The 17,981-nt window shown below is 45.8% G+C and overlaps 1 protein-coding gene across 2 annotated transcripts in view; it reads right to left on the bottom strand.

The window, feature by feature from the left end:
- RIN2 (Ras and Rab interactor 2) overlaps positions 1-17,687 on the bottom strand; it is a 105,424-nt gene extending 87,737 nt beyond the window's left edge. The window contains exon 1 of one of the 2 annotated variants that reach the window (XM_087818890.1): positions 17,555-17,687. The gene's annotated coding sequence lies outside the window, so the exon portion shown is untranslated. The remainder of the gene's footprint in view (positions 1-17,554) is intronic. The other variant, XM_087818892.1, reaches the window with a different exon arrangement.
- Between the last annotated feature and the right edge of the window lie 294 nt (positions 17,688-17,981).

Genomic DNA, 17,981 nt, shown 5'->3' with positions numbered 1-17,981 from the left:
CCAATCAGATATTGGGGCTCCTATATGCCTTATCGGAGTAGTATCTCCAACACCTTACCCAGTACCTGGTGCATATGTGCTCAGTAAAAGTTTATCGGTACCCGGCTGGGTGTGGCTCAGCGGCTGAGCATCGACCTAGGATCCAGGAGATTGCAGTTCGATTCCCGGTCAGGGCACATGCCTGGATTGGGGGCTCCATCCCCAGTCGGGGGTGTGCAGGAGGCAGCCGATCAATGACGATTCTCTCATCACTGGTGTTTTTCTCTCTCTCTCCCTCTCCCTTTCTCTCTCTGAAATCAATAATGATACATTAAAAAAAAAAAGTTTATCAGATCAGTAACTGCATGAGATTTTACAGAGAAGTCATCTATGCTGAAAGGAATGTTTTTTGGTGTTTGTTTTTTTTTTGGTGCGTGTGTGTTTTTCAATTCTCACCCAAGGATATTCCCCCCACTGCTCTTCAGAGAGGGTGGAAGGGAGAAAGACAGAGAGAGAAACATCAATGTGAGAGAGAGACATCGATTGGTTGCCTTCTGCATGCACCCCAACTCGAGTCAGGGATCAAGCCTGCAACCGAGGTACACGTCCTTGGCTGGAATGGAACCGAGACCCTTAAGTCCACAGGCTGACTCTCTAACCACTGAGGAATCAGCTAGGGTGAAAAGAGTGGTTTTTAAGGAATGGTTTCCTCAAAGCATAAGATGAGAGAAAGAACCAGAGCTTCAGGAATGACCAGGTGAGATCAGATGCCAGGAACACACATACCACGCTGGAAAAACAGGTTTTATACCACTTTGAAACTGAATTTTTCCTACAGGGCCTTGGATCTGGAGGCCCTTCCTTTCTCTATAACATACAGACCCACTTTGTTCTCTGCGAGTTCCCAGCCATCCTGTTTCTCAGCTCTTTCATTTATGCATAAATCAGAATTCTCAAAAGGTTTACAAGCCATCTAACTTTCATTAGAGACCACAAAACAAAAAAATCTACCGGATGGATGCAAAACTCCCAATGAACCGTAACTGGACGGGCAAATGGACTTTGTGTGTTTGTGCATGTACTCGCATCTGTGTTATGCACACTTGCTTTGGGTCTGGGGATATTTTATGACCCTTTAAAATCAGCTTCTATTGACCTCAAGGTCCTGCCGATGATACCAAAGCAGAGAGCATACCTGAGAATCACCCCAGCTGATTCCCTCGCTAAAACAAAGCCTCCCTCCCTCTCTTTGGGTGGCTGTGACTCGTCTCCAGCCAAGGGGAAGAGGGGAGTTAATGCTTTCACCTTCCTGGAGACCTTGCCCTCGTTCTCCAGGAGGCTGCAGGTGCTTCTGCTAAACCAGGAAAGATAGTTGTTTCAGTGCTGGGCCAAACCAACCTTCTCGCAGTCCCCAGGGGCTTAACCCAAAAGGGGGGGGGGTGTGTGTCTGGATATGAGAGCTAACGCCCCACGACTCAGGGGACCGTGACCCAGTTGGCATATGGTGTTTTGATTTACAAAGGGCTTTTATCCATGGAGCCCCATTTACCTGCCGGTTATGGCATCACGGGCTCCCTGGACCCCCGTCTACAAACATGAGGCTCCCTACGGCTGGAAGCTCCCATTTCAACCCAGGTTTTCTCCACAGACCCTGTTCTCAATTAGGCCTTTCCTTCCTGCTCCGCTTTTTACTGTTTTCCATCCCTTTATCATTTCATCGAGGTGCGCAGAGAGCGGACAGAGGCGGATCTTCCAGTTGGCAGGCTCGGGCACTGTTTCTGGATCGCAGCCATTCATTTTGTCTGATTCCAAATCGAAGAGCAACAGCACCAGGGCAAAAGAGCCCCGGCGTTTGTGGCACCCTCTCCCCCTCTCCCACCTCCTCTCCCACCTCCTTTTCCGAGCTCAGAAATGTCTGTCTGTAAAAAAAAGTACAAAAAGAAGCGCTCATCTTTGGTTCCCTTCTAGAAAATGTAGCTTCGAATGCTGACTTTCCACTTAACATTCCGTTCCCCTGAAGTCCTTGCTCCCCTCTGTTAATGACAACACCAGGCTCAGAGCCTCCCGGGGAGGGGCCTGGGCCCCCCCGAGCATCGCTCGCCCACAGCTCTGCAGTCTCCCTGTTCAAACGTCTCCAGCCTCCCCTCCCACCCTCCACCCCCTTCCAGCCTCGGAAGGCGCAGCCCTGATGGGTTCAGCAGCTCCCCAAGGTCCGCGCGTCCCCACGGCCTGTGCGGGCTCCGTTGCATCCCGCAGGCCGCGCCAAAGGAACGGTCCTTCCCAGCGGGCTGCTGCCCTGCTCGCGACCCAAGGATTTAATATTTATGTTCTCTGGCTGGGCACTCAGGGCCCCTTTATGATCGGTTTCCAACCCCAAACTGCAATCTCAGCAGCGACCTGCGTGCAGACTGGCTCTGGCCCCTCCAGAACAGAGACCCCACGGGGTGGGGACAGAGAACATCCCCACCAGCGCCCACCTCTCCTTGTTGAGTATCTTCACACGTGACCTCTGCAGGCTGTCGCTCCTGCCGGCCACACTGCCACACCTGGACCAGCGAGTGGAAGGTGGCCCAAGCTGGCAGCGCCGGGCAGGCGAGGCCTGAAGCCACACCAGGCGCCGCGTAACTGCTACTGACGAGCGACGTGGCCTGTCCCGCCTTGGCCCCAATCCCTCAGCTCTCAGGTGGGGCAGCTCTGACGTGCATGCTCTCCCGGCGTCCCAGGGGGCTGGCTCGGGTCACCCCAGGGAGGGCTGGCTTCATAACACTCTTTTTCGGGTGCCTTTCCCTCTCCATTCCATATTCTCCTACCAGTAACGCCTTTATCGCCCCCCAAAAGTATTTGCACTTGACTTTTCATCTCAGGGTCTGCTTCAGACAATCACAAATAATCTCTCTCTCTCTCTCTCTCTCACACACACACACACACACACACACACTCTAACACCTGCCTCCCCTTCCCCAGCTCCCGTCCTCACTTTCCTCCAGATCACCTCCCAGTAAATGACTTGTACTTGAAAATTTGTCTCCGAGTCTGGCTCACTACTTCTCTTAGGAATCCTGCTCGGCTGCTACTGAATTTACAATTAATGGAAACATTTTTTCCTAGAAAAAACAAAGGAGCGTATTTTGAATGAAATTTGTATGTCCCTGTAAACAACCACCATCCTTTGTGAGTGTAACTAGCATTATCCAGTCAAGAGTGATAAAAAAAATGGAAAGGAAAGACTTTCTAGCAAATTGTTGCAAATCTGCAAGTAAGTTAAAATATTATGTTACATTCAGTGCCAAGTAATGACAACTATTTTGAACAGAGGATGCAATTTTCAGTAATAAAGAATCTTTTTTATTTGGTCTTGCCCTAGCAAGATAAATTTAAAGACTAAGAAGTGTCACCAAATGATTAGTCTTCTTAGGATACCCATGCCCTTGGGTTCAGCTCTGCTCCCATCTGACCACAATTAAAGGTTTTAAGAAACTTCTCCTGTTTTTCTCATTATAATCCCTTGCTTGTTTCTCCATGGTAATCAGCAATTACTCCCACAATATAAATGAGCTCTTGAATCAGGGAGGAGCTTTTATGTTTTAAGTAACAGAAAAGCCAATTCAAATTGGCTTAAAAATAAACAGTAATGTCACCATACAGATTGCTTATTAATTCTAAGAGGAATGACAGTGACCATACACTGGAGAAACTAGACAACATCTCGACCAGGTGACCAACATTAATATCCCCGGTGAAGGCAGACACATTCTGTGTTCTCCAGACAGGATGCTCCAAGAACACGTCAATTACGGAATATTCTGGCAAGAGGTGTGAAACCTGAATCTAATCATAAAGAAATGTCATATGCACCCCAATTGAAGAAGATTCCATAAAAGAGCTGGCCTGGATTTTGCAAAATATCAATGTAACGAAAAACAGAGAAAGGCTGAGGAATCATTCCAGATTAAAAGAGATTAAAGGTAACCCCCCCCCCCCAAATGACATGATTCTGGACTGAAGAAAGAAACATGCTAGAGAAGACACTCTTAGGAAAATTATTAAAAGTTGGTATCTGTGATTTAGATTTAAAAATACCATTATCAATAGTTAAGCTCCAGTCTTGGATGATAGGACTGTGGGAATGTACGAGGACATGCCTTTTTAAATTTAATTTTAATTATGTTCTTCTTCTTATTATTATTTTAGAGAGCGAGGAAGGGAGAGAGAGAGAAACATTGATGTGAGAGACACATACTGATTGGCCGCCCCCCCATGCACCCCAACCGGGACCAAACCCATAACCCAGGCATGTGCCCTGCCCTGGCCAGGAATCGAACCCATAACCTTGAGGTGCACTGGCCAGGGTGACAACCCAGTTAAGAATTGCATATGGAAGGAGTAAAGGTGCCTGACGTCTGCAACCTGCTCTCAACTGGGTCAGAGAAAGATTTAGCAAATAGGGCAAAAAGGTACAGGTCAGTGAATCTGCATAAATGGTAACTGGGAATTCTCTGAACTTTCAACTTTTCTGGAAGTGAAATTATTTCAAGATAGAAACTTAATCACTAAGCAGTAAAGCAACTGACAGGTGTGGCAGAGTCCAGTGGAGGGCTTCGGGAGGTGTGGGCCAAGCCAGGGCTCCATGATTTTTCTGTTTCCTTAGCTTTTTCTGTCCCTTGGTTCTGCCCGGGACTAGAGCGGCCCATTATCAGTGTGATCAGTGGTGAAATGGCTGTGGTGGCTCCAGGCTTGACCACCCCCATCAAAACCTACATATCTAGATCCAAGCCAGCTCCCTCAGAAGGGTGTGTGTGGGGGCCTGCCTTGCCAGAAACCCTACTCTAAATCACAAATTCTAATCAAGACACCCCTGCCACTCAGAAAGTGAGGTCCAAACTCTTTAATGGAGCATATACTAGATAGTCTTCTGCCATCTGACTCAAACCTTTCTTTCCATTTCTGCATTTCTGACCCCTCCCAGGAGCCCACCCTCACCTGCCACATTTCTGTTTATCTGCAACGATCTCTCTGTTTAAAGTGCCCCTCTCACTATGTCCCTTGAGACTCAGCTCAAGAATCACCTCCTCTGTGCAACCCTCACCACCCCCTGCATTGGGGTCTCCCCTTTTCTGGGTGCCCATGGCCCCTTCTAACAGCCTCCTGTGGAGTTATAATTCCATGTTTCTATTTATCGCCCATAGGCCGTGTGCCTCTGCGGGGCAGGGCCTGGGGTGCTGTCTAATGTTTTGAGTGCACCCAGTGTGTCTATCAAATGTGGACAAGCACCCTAGCTGGCTTTGCTCAGTGGGTAGAGCGTCAGACTGTGGACTGAAGGGTCCCAGTTTGATTCCGGCCAAGGGCACATACCTCAGTTGCATGCTCGATCCCCGACCCTGGTCCCGGCACTTGCAGGAGGCAACCAATCAACGTGTCTCTCTGGCACCAATCGTGTTTCTCTCTCTCTCTTTTTTCTCCCCCTTCCACTCTCTCTGAAAAAGCAATGGAAAAAATACCCTCTGGTGAGAATTAAAAAACACACAAAAACTGTGGACAAGAGCATAACCTCTGCCCTGCTGACACCACACGCTTCCTGGCCCAGTAAACATTTGTGGGATGAACTCATGAGTAAATCTGCGACAGTACTTAAAACAGTGCTGGGCACTAAAGAATTCACTGAAATAAAATGCTATTCAATAAAATACATCTTAATTAGTTTGGGCATTTTACTCTCTAAAGGAAAATTACCCTGTTATTCAAGCCACATGGAACCACTGAGAAACTCGCAGTCCAGCCAATGCGTGGAAAGTGCATAGGTTCTAATTTCCTGTTTTTCTCGGAGAGGCCGCTGTCCCAGCCTGGCTCAGGCAACTCGCGATTTGTGGCCCAGCGTTTTCGCGGCCCTGGCTCAGAAGAAAGACTGTCTTTATTTTATATAGGAAAGTGGGGAAACCTCAAGAAGCCCACACTGCACAAATATCGCGTCACCAAGGCGGGGGGGACAAGCACACTCAGCAGTCAGCTGGGAGGTGTCAGCTCTCGTCGGAGAGTTTAATTCGGCTCTTTGCGCACCAGGGTGCCGCACACCAGACATGTGGACACCGATGGCTTCTGCATCCCCCGCCGCAGATCAGGCTGCTGACGTTGCCGTTTCTGGGCCACAAAAATGCCGCAAAGCTCAGAGAGCCGCTGACTCACCTCGAGAGATGACATTCTCAGAGCAACTTTGGAGCCATCACCCAGACAGGTCTAAATAACCCCACTTTGATGCTTCACCAAATAATGGCTCTTACAAACCGCCCACTGCAGCCCTGGCCAGTGTGGCTCAGTTGGCTGGGCACTGTCCTGGGCACGGAAAGGTTGCCCGTCTGATTCCCAGGCAGGGCACGTGCCCCGTTGCAGGCTCGATCCCCAGCAGGGGGCATGGCATGCAGGAGGTCGGCAATCAATGTTCACATCGATGTTTTTCTCTCTCTCTCCCTTTTCCTTCCTCTCTCTCTAAAAATCAATAAACTATTTTTTAAAAATCTCCCACTGCACAGAAACCTGGAGGACGCCACCTTAACCAGCCATCAGTTACCTGCCACACGAGCCTCCTGACGCCAGGCACGGAGGGGAGGCAGCGCTGCTGTGGCCTTCCTGCCAACAGCACATGCCCGGGACCCGCCTGCGAGGAGCATCTGACACGGCAAACCGAGGGCCGCCACGGAAACAACCGGCCTGGACTCTTCAAAAAATGTCAAGGTCGCGAAAGACAAAGAAAGGCTGAGGACCCGTTTCAGATGGAAGAAGACTAAAGAGAAATGACAGCTACATGCGATGCATGATCCCAGACTGGATCCTGAAGCTAAACATTAAAAAATACAATTGTTATATGTAGCATTAGTAGGATAATTGGTAAGGCCGGCATGTGGACTATAAAGGAGATAAAATTATTGCATCATTGTTAAATTTCCTGAATTTGGCAACTCTATTGTAGTAACATAAAAATATCTTGGTTTTTAAGAAGTAAACACTGAAGTATTAAGTAATACAGAGACATGATGCATCAGTTTACTCTCAAATCATTGAGTGCGCGCGTGTGTGTGTGTGTGTGTAGGACAGGGAATGAAAAAACAAATGTGGTCATATATTCAAATTTATTAATTTGGATAAATAAATGTCATACTAGTATTCATTATACTATACTTGCAACATTTATTAAGTTTGAAACAGTTTTAAAATTGAAAAGTACATTCCACTGCCTCATTATCCAAAGTAAAAGAAAATTCTGAGAACAGTTTAATGTTTTTGACCAGCTCACCATACAACACTGGGAAATGTTTAATTAAACAGGACAGGAGGACCCTTTACTCCGTCGTGTGTACAGAATACGTCTGGTAGCACAATTTGTTGTGTTCGTGTTTTTTAAAGGTTCAAAATGTGATATAAAATGCACTCGTGGGTGTGTGTTGTTAATTTATTATGCAATATTTAAGATACACAAAAATGTTTAAAGACAGTGCCCCACACCTCTGCACTCAGCGCCCCTGTGATCCCTCCTCATCACATCATATCCTGTCTCCCTCTCAGAAGTTACAAAATTCTACACTTGGTTCTCATTGGTTCCATATATTTCTTTATGTATTTGTTACATATGTATGTGTATACTTTCATTGTAGTTTTTAAAAATGTAACTCTGAATTAAGTCTGTGTAACCCCTGATGGACCCTCAAGGACTACTAAGGTTCCAGGGATTATAGCTTTAGAATCATTGGATGGGCTGATCTTTCAGGCTCTTCAGAGTTATTTCCCTTGTGACCACGGTTCTACGTCCTTGGAAATAACTTGAATACCGTGACTATAATCCATAAAGTATATGTCATAGCACACACTCAATGAAGTGCTGGAACCAGAAAATACTGGTTCACAATAGCGTGGCTTGGTATGCAAAGCTTCCCAACACTGCCTTCAATGACATGGCAGTGGAAGTTTGAAATTCACCGTGGTTGGAGTATTTATACCAAGGAAATAGGCAGATGCTACATATGAGGGTGTTGTAAACATTTACAACAAATCACTGAGTGCACTTAGCTATTAGGTGACTTTGATGTCAAAGAGACAAAGTTTTTCATGTAGCCTTTCAGATACTCGAAAGGGAAAATGAAGAGCTGAAGCTTGTTAAGATTTCATAGCCCAGATAAACTGGTATAGAAAATGTTAGGTGAATCTTGATGATGATATAAGAAAAACTGTCCAAAGTATCCAGATATAACCATCTAAATATAATTTATAAATTACATTTGTCCAGTAGAGCACAACTCCAAAGATTATGGTTTGATCGCCCTGTAGGATAGTAACCAGTTTTGTACCTAAGTTAGCGAGCGTATTTCAGCAGCCTCGCTTTGAGCTGATTAAATACTGGAAGCATCAGTCTCCTGTAGCTTGGCCATCCTCCTGATGCCTTCTTGATGGGAGAAATAACCCTTTAAGCCATGCTCATCATATGCCTGTAGGAGAGCTGTATTTAAAAAACTCTTCAACTATTATATGTTGCCAAAGGAAATGTGGGCTGGAAGTAAAGAATTTGGCCCTGTTTTCTTTTTGCCAAATTCAGTGTTGTCCGCCAGGAGGAGGAGAAGCTTTGGAGAAGTCAGGAAGGGAAGATTCAAAGGACCCGTGTTGGATGAACTGGTCGTCTTCTCCATCAGAGCCAAGCCTCGTGGTTCTCAGAATGTAACCAAGTCTGGTTGTAATAAGAACCAGGAAAAACTTAACCACAAACAGATGGATGTTTTGCCAAGAAGCCTGGTGCCTCGCTGGGCAAATTTACCCCAACAACTTTATGACTGTTCAACCGTTAACGCCCTACTCCGGAAAAGGGGACATGAACCCTGCAAACTAAACAGTGCCACCCAGGATGGTCCAAAGCCAGGAAACATCAACAGTAACTTTTCCTGCCTATTATGAACCAGTGGGGTTTTTGTTAGTGTTGTTATTGTGCCCTTTCCAGGGGCCTTTCATTCACTGTATTCTAATTGACTCCCCATTAAATTTTAATACCACAGGTATACTGTATATCTGTTTATATGTCATGTGCATCTCTGTAATTTATACATAAAAAGAGGAAGATTTTTAGTCCCTCCCAACCTCCTGGTGTCACCCAGGGCTTCTCAGTGCAGCAGAGAAATAAACACAGCACGGAGAAGACTGTGCTCCCACCTATGAGTATTTTGCTTTCTACTGATGAGCAACAGTAATGGCAGAAATGACAGTCCTGAGCATTTGCTAGATGCTAGGCACTGAGCCACACTTCCATATGCTGTGACTGAGTCTGTTGGAGCTGCCATAACAAAATCCCACAGCTATTACAAACAACAGAAATTTACTGTTCACAGTTCTGGAGGCTGGAAGTCCAAGATCAGGATGCCAGCATGGTCTGGTGAGGGCCCTGCTCTTGGTCGCAGATTTCTTGCTGTGTTCTCACAAGGGTGCTTAAGATAAGGAGCTCTGTGAGGTCTCCTCAAAGCCCCACATTCTAAGGCCATCACCTTGGGCATTGGGATTTCAAAAACTGATTTTGGGGGGGGGGGACACAAACATTCAGGCCATAACATATGTTATATGTCATAACAGGTTATAGTTGGGTTACCCCAGAAGCAAACCACAAGACTAAGATTCTAGGGCAAGTAATTTCTAGGGGAGGTGATCCCAGGAAATACTGGTATGTGAGTGAGGAATGGGGAAGATAGAGGGAGGGGAGGATGGTTTTCAAGCCAACGACCACTGTGAACAACTGGAGTTTAATCCACAAAGAAACTCTGGCAAACAGTGTCAAGCACAAACCTCAGAGTGATGCTACCTGAAAGGGTGAGGGAGTTGGAATATTTATACATCAACTCCCATCGCTTGTTGGCTGAGGCCTGCTCCTGCTCTCTTTCGGCAGAGAGATGCAAATGTTAGGAGCCAGAAGTCAGGCTGGTATGAACGGAAATGCTAGGGTACAAGGCTGGGCCAAGGCTGGGCCACATACACGGTCTCATAATTCTCACAACATCCATGAGAGGCTGGCATCCTAATTAGCCCAAATTTTATAGATATGGAAATGAGGGGCAAAGTCAACAGAAAGTAAATGATAGGGATAACGGATGACTCCAGAGGCCACAGGCTTAATACCATGCTATAAATTTATACTGCCCCTCTCCTGGAATATACATGCCGCTCTTATTGATTTTTCCTATTAGAATTGATTCAACCAATTGATAAAACTCATGAGATTGGACTCATCTCATAAAACCATAAGTTGGCAAAGAGGGGAAGGATTCAGAGAAAAGATACTGAGTTGAGTTTCAGAATTGTTGAGTTTGAGTTGTCAGAAGGACCTCCTTGTGGAAAGTTCAGGAGGCAGGTACATCGATGGATCTGGCTCTTGGGAGGGATGTGTTGGAGATACAAGTGTGGCAGCTGTAACGTAATGTACATACGTTATGAATGGAATTTCGTCTCCCAAAATTCACTTGTTTAAGTCCTATCCCCGAGTAACTCAGAATGTGACTGCAGTTGAAGATAGAGTCTTGAAGGAGGTAAATGGGTTAAAATCAGACTGTTAGGTGGCCCTAATCCAATCCGACCAGTGTCCTTATAAGAAGAGGAAATTAGGACAAACAGGGAAAGAGACACCAGTAATGTGTGCACACAAAGGGGAGACCACGTGAAGAGGGTGGTCACCTGCAAACTAAGGTGAGAAGCCTCAGAAGAATCCAACCCTGCCAGCACCTTGATCTTGAACTTCCAGCTTCCAGAACTGAGAGAAAATAAATGTATGTTGTTTACGCCATCACTCTGTGCTTTTTTGTTACGGCAGCTCTAACAGACTAATATGGTATAATAGCAGTTGTCATGGAATAGAGGGATCTGCCAAGGGAATGCCAAGGGAGAGCCAAGGGAATGTTTTATTTCAAAACATAGTGACTGTAAAACAGAGCAAAGTAGGCTGCAAAGTAGGCCAGAAAGACAAAGACCGAAAGCTGTCTGTTGGGTGTGGCAACAGGAAGGAAGAGCCAAATAAATGGGAGAAAAATGGGAAACCTAGCATTTCGTATGCACAATCCGAAATGATTCTCTTATTGATCTTAGGATAGAAGAGTCCTCTCACCTGGTGTCCAATAATTAGTAAGTGGCAGAGCTAGAACTAGAACCAGATATGTCTGATTCCAAGAGCCCTCTCTACTACACCATACTCATCTACCCCACTCCTGAGGGTTCAGGCCCAAGGGCATGTCTGCCGCTTCATCCAACTCACCTTTTTGGAAGTTGAGTGGCTACTCCCACCTTGTTCCTGCCCATTACTACCTCTTAAGAGAGCCAGCTTCAGTCCTGTGGTCCCAACAAACTCTTGGGATGACCTGGTATGAAGCTACGTTCTCACTATCCAGCCATTCTGCCTTCCCAGCAAAGCCTCACAGAGCCCATCTCCCAAGTCCTGCGTTTCACCTCGGCTGCTCCTACCTGATCAAAATCCAGTCTGGGACACCAGTTTCTGCCCTCCACAGAGTTTCCAGTGATTCTGCCTTCTCCCTGCCTGTCGTGTCTCCTGCCAACTCCCACTTGGCTCTGTCCCCACTGTCTGGGCAGTTCCATCCAGGCCCTGCCATGGTCTCATTATGAAAAGCAGACCCAAATATTTACACTGGACTGTAGGAAAACAGATGAGATCATGGAATTATTGACATTGATCTTTTTTAGGAAAATTTATGGAGAATGGGGGAGGAGTCAGCAAATTAGGGATGGGTGAATGTTATTCCCAGTGAAGGTTTTATATCCTAAATATGGTCAAGAAAGTATTACGAAGATGATGTTTTTTGAGCACTTAGAAGAAAAATGATGGCCATTAGACCATCATTAACATGATGTCCCTAAAATATGAACTTCATTGACATACTTTTTTTATTTTATTTTTTTTAGAGAGAGAGGAAGGAGAGAGAAAAAGACAGAGAAACACCAGTGAGAGAGGGAAACATCAATCAGCCGCCTCCTGCACGCCATCCACTGAGGATCAAGCCTGAAACCCGGGCATGTACCCCGACCAGGAATTGAACCGGCGATCTCCTGTGCACAGGAAGATGCCCAACCAACTAAGCCACACCTGCCAGAGCTTCATTGACTAATGTTTCTAGGCAATAGATTAGGGGCTGTGAACATGAAAAGAGTTTGATTTGATAAAGAAGTTCAACAAGGCTCTCAAAATACTCCAAGAGATACAGCGCGAGCTGGACAGCAACACAAATAATTGTCCGGTCACCCAACCATAGAGCCACTAGAATACATCTTTCCTTTCAGGTCCTTGGACCAAAATCTAATAGCGTTAGGCCTCTTGCTTCAATCTGTTCTGCAAATCTGCAGATTTCCCCTCTCTAACTTGACCTCTGGCACATATCCTGTCTCACCCAGATTTACCCTGACCCGATATCCATTCTCCCTACCTAAGAAAAAACATTGACTTTGGCATGGAGCTGAACTGGCACAAAAAACAGGGGGTATCAGGCCAGGGAAATGAAGGGCAGGCAAAGATTTCTAAACAGGACATAAAAAGTACGTACTGAACCATCTCAATTTTTAAAAATTTTAAAAGGATAAACCATTAAGAAAGAGATAAATTGGACTTCATTAAAGTTAAAAACTATATTCAGCAAAACATTTCATTAAAAAGTGAATGAACAAACCCAAGAGCGGGAGATATTCTAAATACATGCATCTAACAAAGAACTTATGACAAGAATATATTTTAGAAAATTAGCAAACCTGCCCAGCAGGGCGTGGCTCAGTGGTTGAGCATCGACCTAGGATCCAGGCAATTGGGGTTCGATTCCCCATCAGGGCACATGCCCGGGTTGCGGGCTTGATCCCCAGTCGGGGGCGTGCAGGAGGCAGCTGATCAATGACTCTCATCATTGATCTTTCTATCTCTCTCTCTCTCCCTCTCCTTTCCTCTCTCTGAAATCAATAAAGATATATTTAAAAAAAGAATTAGCAAACTTGAAAACCAATAAGAAAAGGACAAAATGAAATTTTAAAAGGAGCAAATGACTTGAATGGGCTCTTCGCTAAGAGAATATCCAGATGTAAAGCACATCTGGTGGGTGTTCAATGTTATTACAGCACTCTTCAGGAAAATTCAAATGAAAACCACAATGAGGTTCACCCATGTAACCAGGTGAACGGGTAAAATTTAAAAGACTGCACCCAGCTGTCAGGGGGGAAGGGCAGGGAAAGACTAAATGAAAGACGGCGAAAGGCTCAGCCAAAGAACCTATATGCATAACCCACAGCCACTGACAGCAGTGTGGCGATGGCCAGAGGGAGTGGTGTGGGGCTGGGTGGAGGCGGGCAAAGGTGGGAGGAAATGGGGACATCTGTAAGAGTGTCGACAATAAAAATAAAGTTAAAAAAAATAATAAAATAAAAGATTCACCACATCAAGTGTTGACAAGGATATGGAGCAACTGGAACTCTTACATACTGCTGATGGGAGTAAAATTTGGTCTAAGCACTTTAAAAAACTGGAATATCTACTAATATCTACCTATGTCTACCCTATAACAAGGAATTCCACTTTCAGGTACACATCCAAGATAAATGGGTGCATGTAACAAAAAGACATATGTACAAGTATATTCATAGCAACTTAATTCATAATAGCTGAAAATAGAAACTTAAATATCTATTAACAGGAAAATAGATAAGCAAACTGTGGTATATTCATACAATAGGTAAGTACGCAAGAATTAAAAAGAACAAATTATTGACATATCACAACATGGATGAATCTCAAAAACATTATGTTGAGCAAAAGAGGTCAGTCACAAAAAGGTATGTTTTATGCCATAGATTAGGCAAAGCCATGCTGACATATCAGAGTGGTGACCACCTTTGTTTGGAGGCTGTACTGACAAAGAAACTGTCTGGGGTGATGGAGATGTCCCTTGATTTGAGTGGTGGCTACAGGGGTGTATGCATATAGTTCATTGGGCTGTACTTCAAAGGTTTCTGGCTTGTGCATCAGCTGTGAGTTTAGTTAATGGGAGTCCATTCTGAGCAGTGATCATAAACAACCTGACCCGCTCATGTGACCCACCTCCAATTCTTCACCCCCAATCTACCCTCACTCTTGCCACATGAACTTGCAGTTCCCCTCGACAGAGGCAAAGACTGGCGATGGGCTTGGTTATGTGACATGTTTGGGCCAACAGAAAAAATGGATTTTAAAGTGCTTTTGCAGTTGGGCTTGTGTTCTAGTGCCTCTGCCACCACCGCGAGGAAAACACATCCCAGACTGCTCAGGACAATTGGAGACACACGCAGTAGACCTGAACCAACCCAGGACTTGGAGCCGAGCCCAGCCGAGCCCAGCCTAGACTGCTGAACTGCAGACATGAGAGCGAGAAAGAAATGCTTGTGGTTTATGCCTCTGCATTTGGGGGCGCTTTGTTAAGCAACATTCGTGAGACTGTAGCTAAGTGATACACCTTCCAGCCAGTCTCACTGCAGCTGCCACAGTGCCACCAACCACGTGCAGTCACCTCCCTGGAACTCTTGGGAGCCAAGGTTCTTTGTCTGTCTGGATCCCTGCACCTGTGCAGGGCGCCCGGGTGGCTGGAAATGTTTCCCAACCCCCTTCATCTATATCTGGCTCTCAGCTCCACCTGCAAATGGAACTCCTGAGACTGCAAATCCTTCCTCCCTCCTGGGCCAGATCCTCTTTAGCCCAATGTCACATCCATGCCATCTGGACCTTCATCTCGTTTTCTCTGTCCCCCTTGCTCCACTGTCCTCTCCTTGTCCTGGTTCCCAGCAGGCCTAGAGATCAATGTCCCACCACACCTGAGGCAGACCTCCCCTCAGCCGTTCCTAACCCCAATGTGCTCTCCCCTGGAACTTGTTCTTATAACTGGATATAAGGGGCGTGTGTCGGCGATAAAGGTTAGGTGGCATTTCCACTGAATTCAGGGTCCCCCAAACCTCCATTAGTAGCCTGTACTGTTCTTTTTTAAAAAACAACAACACATTTTTATTGATTTGAGAGAGAAAAGGAGAGAGACAGAAACATCAATGAGAGAGAAACATGGATCGGCTGCCCCCTGCACACGTCCTACTTGGGGATCGAGTCCACAACCCAGGCATGTGTCCTGACTGGGAATCGAACCAGTGACGTCTTGGTCCATGGGCTGACCCTCAACCACTGAGCCACACCAGCCAGTGCCTGTGCTATTCTATCAATGTGACTGCTACAAACAGAAGGTAAGATGACAATAGCAGCAAACCGGTCTGTGAGAAGCAGGTGACATTTCCCTTGAACTGATTCACAAGTGTGCTTCTGTCCCCTGTCTAGAACCCAGAGAGAGTCCTCACTGAGGAGATACATAGCACTTCTCCTTCCAGATGATCATTCTTAGGAGAAACGACAGCCTCCCCTGAGCCAGAGGCCGACTGTGCGGGACAGTGAACAAACTCCCTCTGTCCTACAGGTTCTCACTCGATTACATGTTGGGCAAAAAGGAGGGATGTGCAGGTGGAGCAAAAAACAGCAAGACCCTGATCAGAAAAAAAATAGTGGGGGTTCCTCTTAGTGGTAATTTATGGGGAAAATAGTTGACAATGTGGGCTTAAGCAAATATCAATGGCCTTTGTCCTCAGGCACATTTTTGCAGAGTGTCCCTCAGGTATGAGGCCGTGAACACAGCCTAGGCACTGTCAGAGAACTCTGAAATCTACTTTAACGAGAACAGTCCCTTGTATAAAACCAAAAATAGAGGGGGGGGGATGCAGGAGAAAGAACTTGTTCCTTTCTGATAAGTCACAAGGGACAAAGGGGGAAATCTGATCTTTAAAACTGCTTTTTCTAGCCTCATATATTAAACTGCACATTTTCTGCAGGCTGCTGTTCTGGGGCATGAAGAGGCTTGTATTTTAATATAAAACCCACAAAACCCTCGCTTTTCCTGTGCTGTGCCATTATTTGACTTTTGGCAGACTTAAAATTCTCCCTTTTAAAACTATTTCCTTTTGGAGGTCAGCTGAAAGTCCGGTTCAAGCACCACATTGATAAAACCGAACACAGGACCACTCTTAAACGCCAGCCATTATGGGTCCCAGTAGAAAAACACTACATGGTGCCAGGCTTCGGAGACATCATGCCTCAGACGTGGCTTTGTGTCAACGCAGCTGTATCCACAGGCGAAAAGTTAAAAGGCATTTAAAAATGTTTCCACTTCTGGAAGCCCTCTCTCTGCAACTTCAACGCAGAGCCGGAGCAAAGAGCTGGGGCAGAAAGACACTCTCGGCTCCCAGGGCCTGGCTGAGTTTCGGGTTCCTGTGCCCAGACCTCAGCCCCCCATTTTCCAGGCTCTGTCTTTAGGCCTAAGCACAGATGCGTGCACAAGGTCTTGCTCAGCATCGCAATCCAGAGGGAAAGTCCTTTTCTGATCATCTATATTTAAACGACAAAATACCTGTTCATTCTGCAGACAAGATGAGCTCAGAGAGACCCACAAGTTTTTTTAATTGGCAGAATCTAGTGGCTTAAGCATATGCAGTTTTAATACAGTTTGATATCCAGTGAACTCTTTGCCCTTACAACTCCCCAAATTAACCAGGAGCTTGGCTTTTGTCCCTGTAGAATTCTCCCGAAGGTAGTGGCCATTGTGCGGGACAAAAGGACAGTAAGACAGAAGTTACAGATGCTTGAGGAGAAGTCAGATTACAGGAGTCTCCCCTTATCCACAGGGGAAACGTTCCAAGACCCCCAGTGGGAGCCTGAAACCAACGATGGTACCAAGCCTGTATGTAATGTTTTTTCCTACACACACGTAGCTTTTCACTTAAAGAAAGTACTCCACGGCTTCTCTTTGACATGTCTGAACTGCGAGCATCACTACTTTTGTGCTTTGGGGCCATTATTAAGTAAAACAGGGGTGACTTGAACACAAGCAGTGCAATACCACGGCGATCAATGACAACCGAGACGGCTCCTAAGTGACTACCAGATGGGGCCTTCATACAGCGTGAATGCAGGACATAGGCATGATTCACGTCCCGGTGGGATGGAGCAGGAAGGCGTGAGATTTCATCACCTACTCAGCACGGTGTCCTACTCAAAACTGATGAATTGTTTATTCCAGGAACTTTCCATGTAATGTTTTCGGGCCACGGTTTACTGTGGGTAACTGAAGCCTTGGATAAGGCAGGGAGGATATGGCTGTACTTTCCTATAGGGGGTGCAGGGGCCTCCCAGGCAGATTCCCTAACTAGCGCTGACCAGGCGATTCCTGATCGACCGGTTTAAGATTCCATTTCTGAAAGTGCTGAAACTGTAATTACATTAAATCTCGGTTTGTCCACATGGGGATTAGCAGAAGAGACTCCATTTTCAGCCTGCTGTCCTGTTTTTAACCCTCTCCAGTGGAAAGAGGATTGTCACTTATTGACAAGATCTGATACGTATCTCTGGTTCTTTTTAAGTCAGCTTTTTATTGAAATATAACACACATATAGAAAAATACACAAATTATACAGAAACAGCCTGATGTATGTTTAAAAAGTTAGTACACTCACTTACCTAGCACCTAGAAAAAGAGGAACCGATGATCATCTCTTAAGAACATCTTCAGCCATTCAGCCATGGCATTGTTCTGTTTGGCAATAAAAGAATGTTTTGTCTACCCAGTATCACAAAACAGAAAAAACAAAAACAAAAAAAAAGACAAACTGAAAAGTTGCCAATGTTTAAAAATCAAGACATACCACTTAGAAATCTGAATTTCTGGTATCTTTTGAAAAACTGTAAGGGCTGGGAAAACAGGTGCTGCATTACCACGTGACAACAGTCAGAGGGATGGAATAGCAGGTGCCCACCCCCCCACCAAAAGAGGTGCTCTCTAGTTGGCCACAGTCCCCACCACTCCCAGTCGTCACACACTAGTCACGCACCTGTTTTACACGACTGTCTGGTTTTTGAGTTTGTGGCCCCTGCAGTAGGCATAACC

This window comes from Miniopterus natalensis, chromosome 7 (genome assembly GCF_054644295.1).
Source record: "Miniopterus natalensis isolate mMinNat1 chromosome 7, mMinNat1.hap1, whole genome shotgun sequence".
NCBI lineage: Eukaryota > Metazoa > Chordata > Mammalia > Chiroptera > Miniopteridae > Miniopterus > Miniopterus natalensis.
The sequence above is the reverse complement of the archived record's forward strand: the minus strand, read 5'-3'. Positions and strand labels throughout refer to the sequence as shown.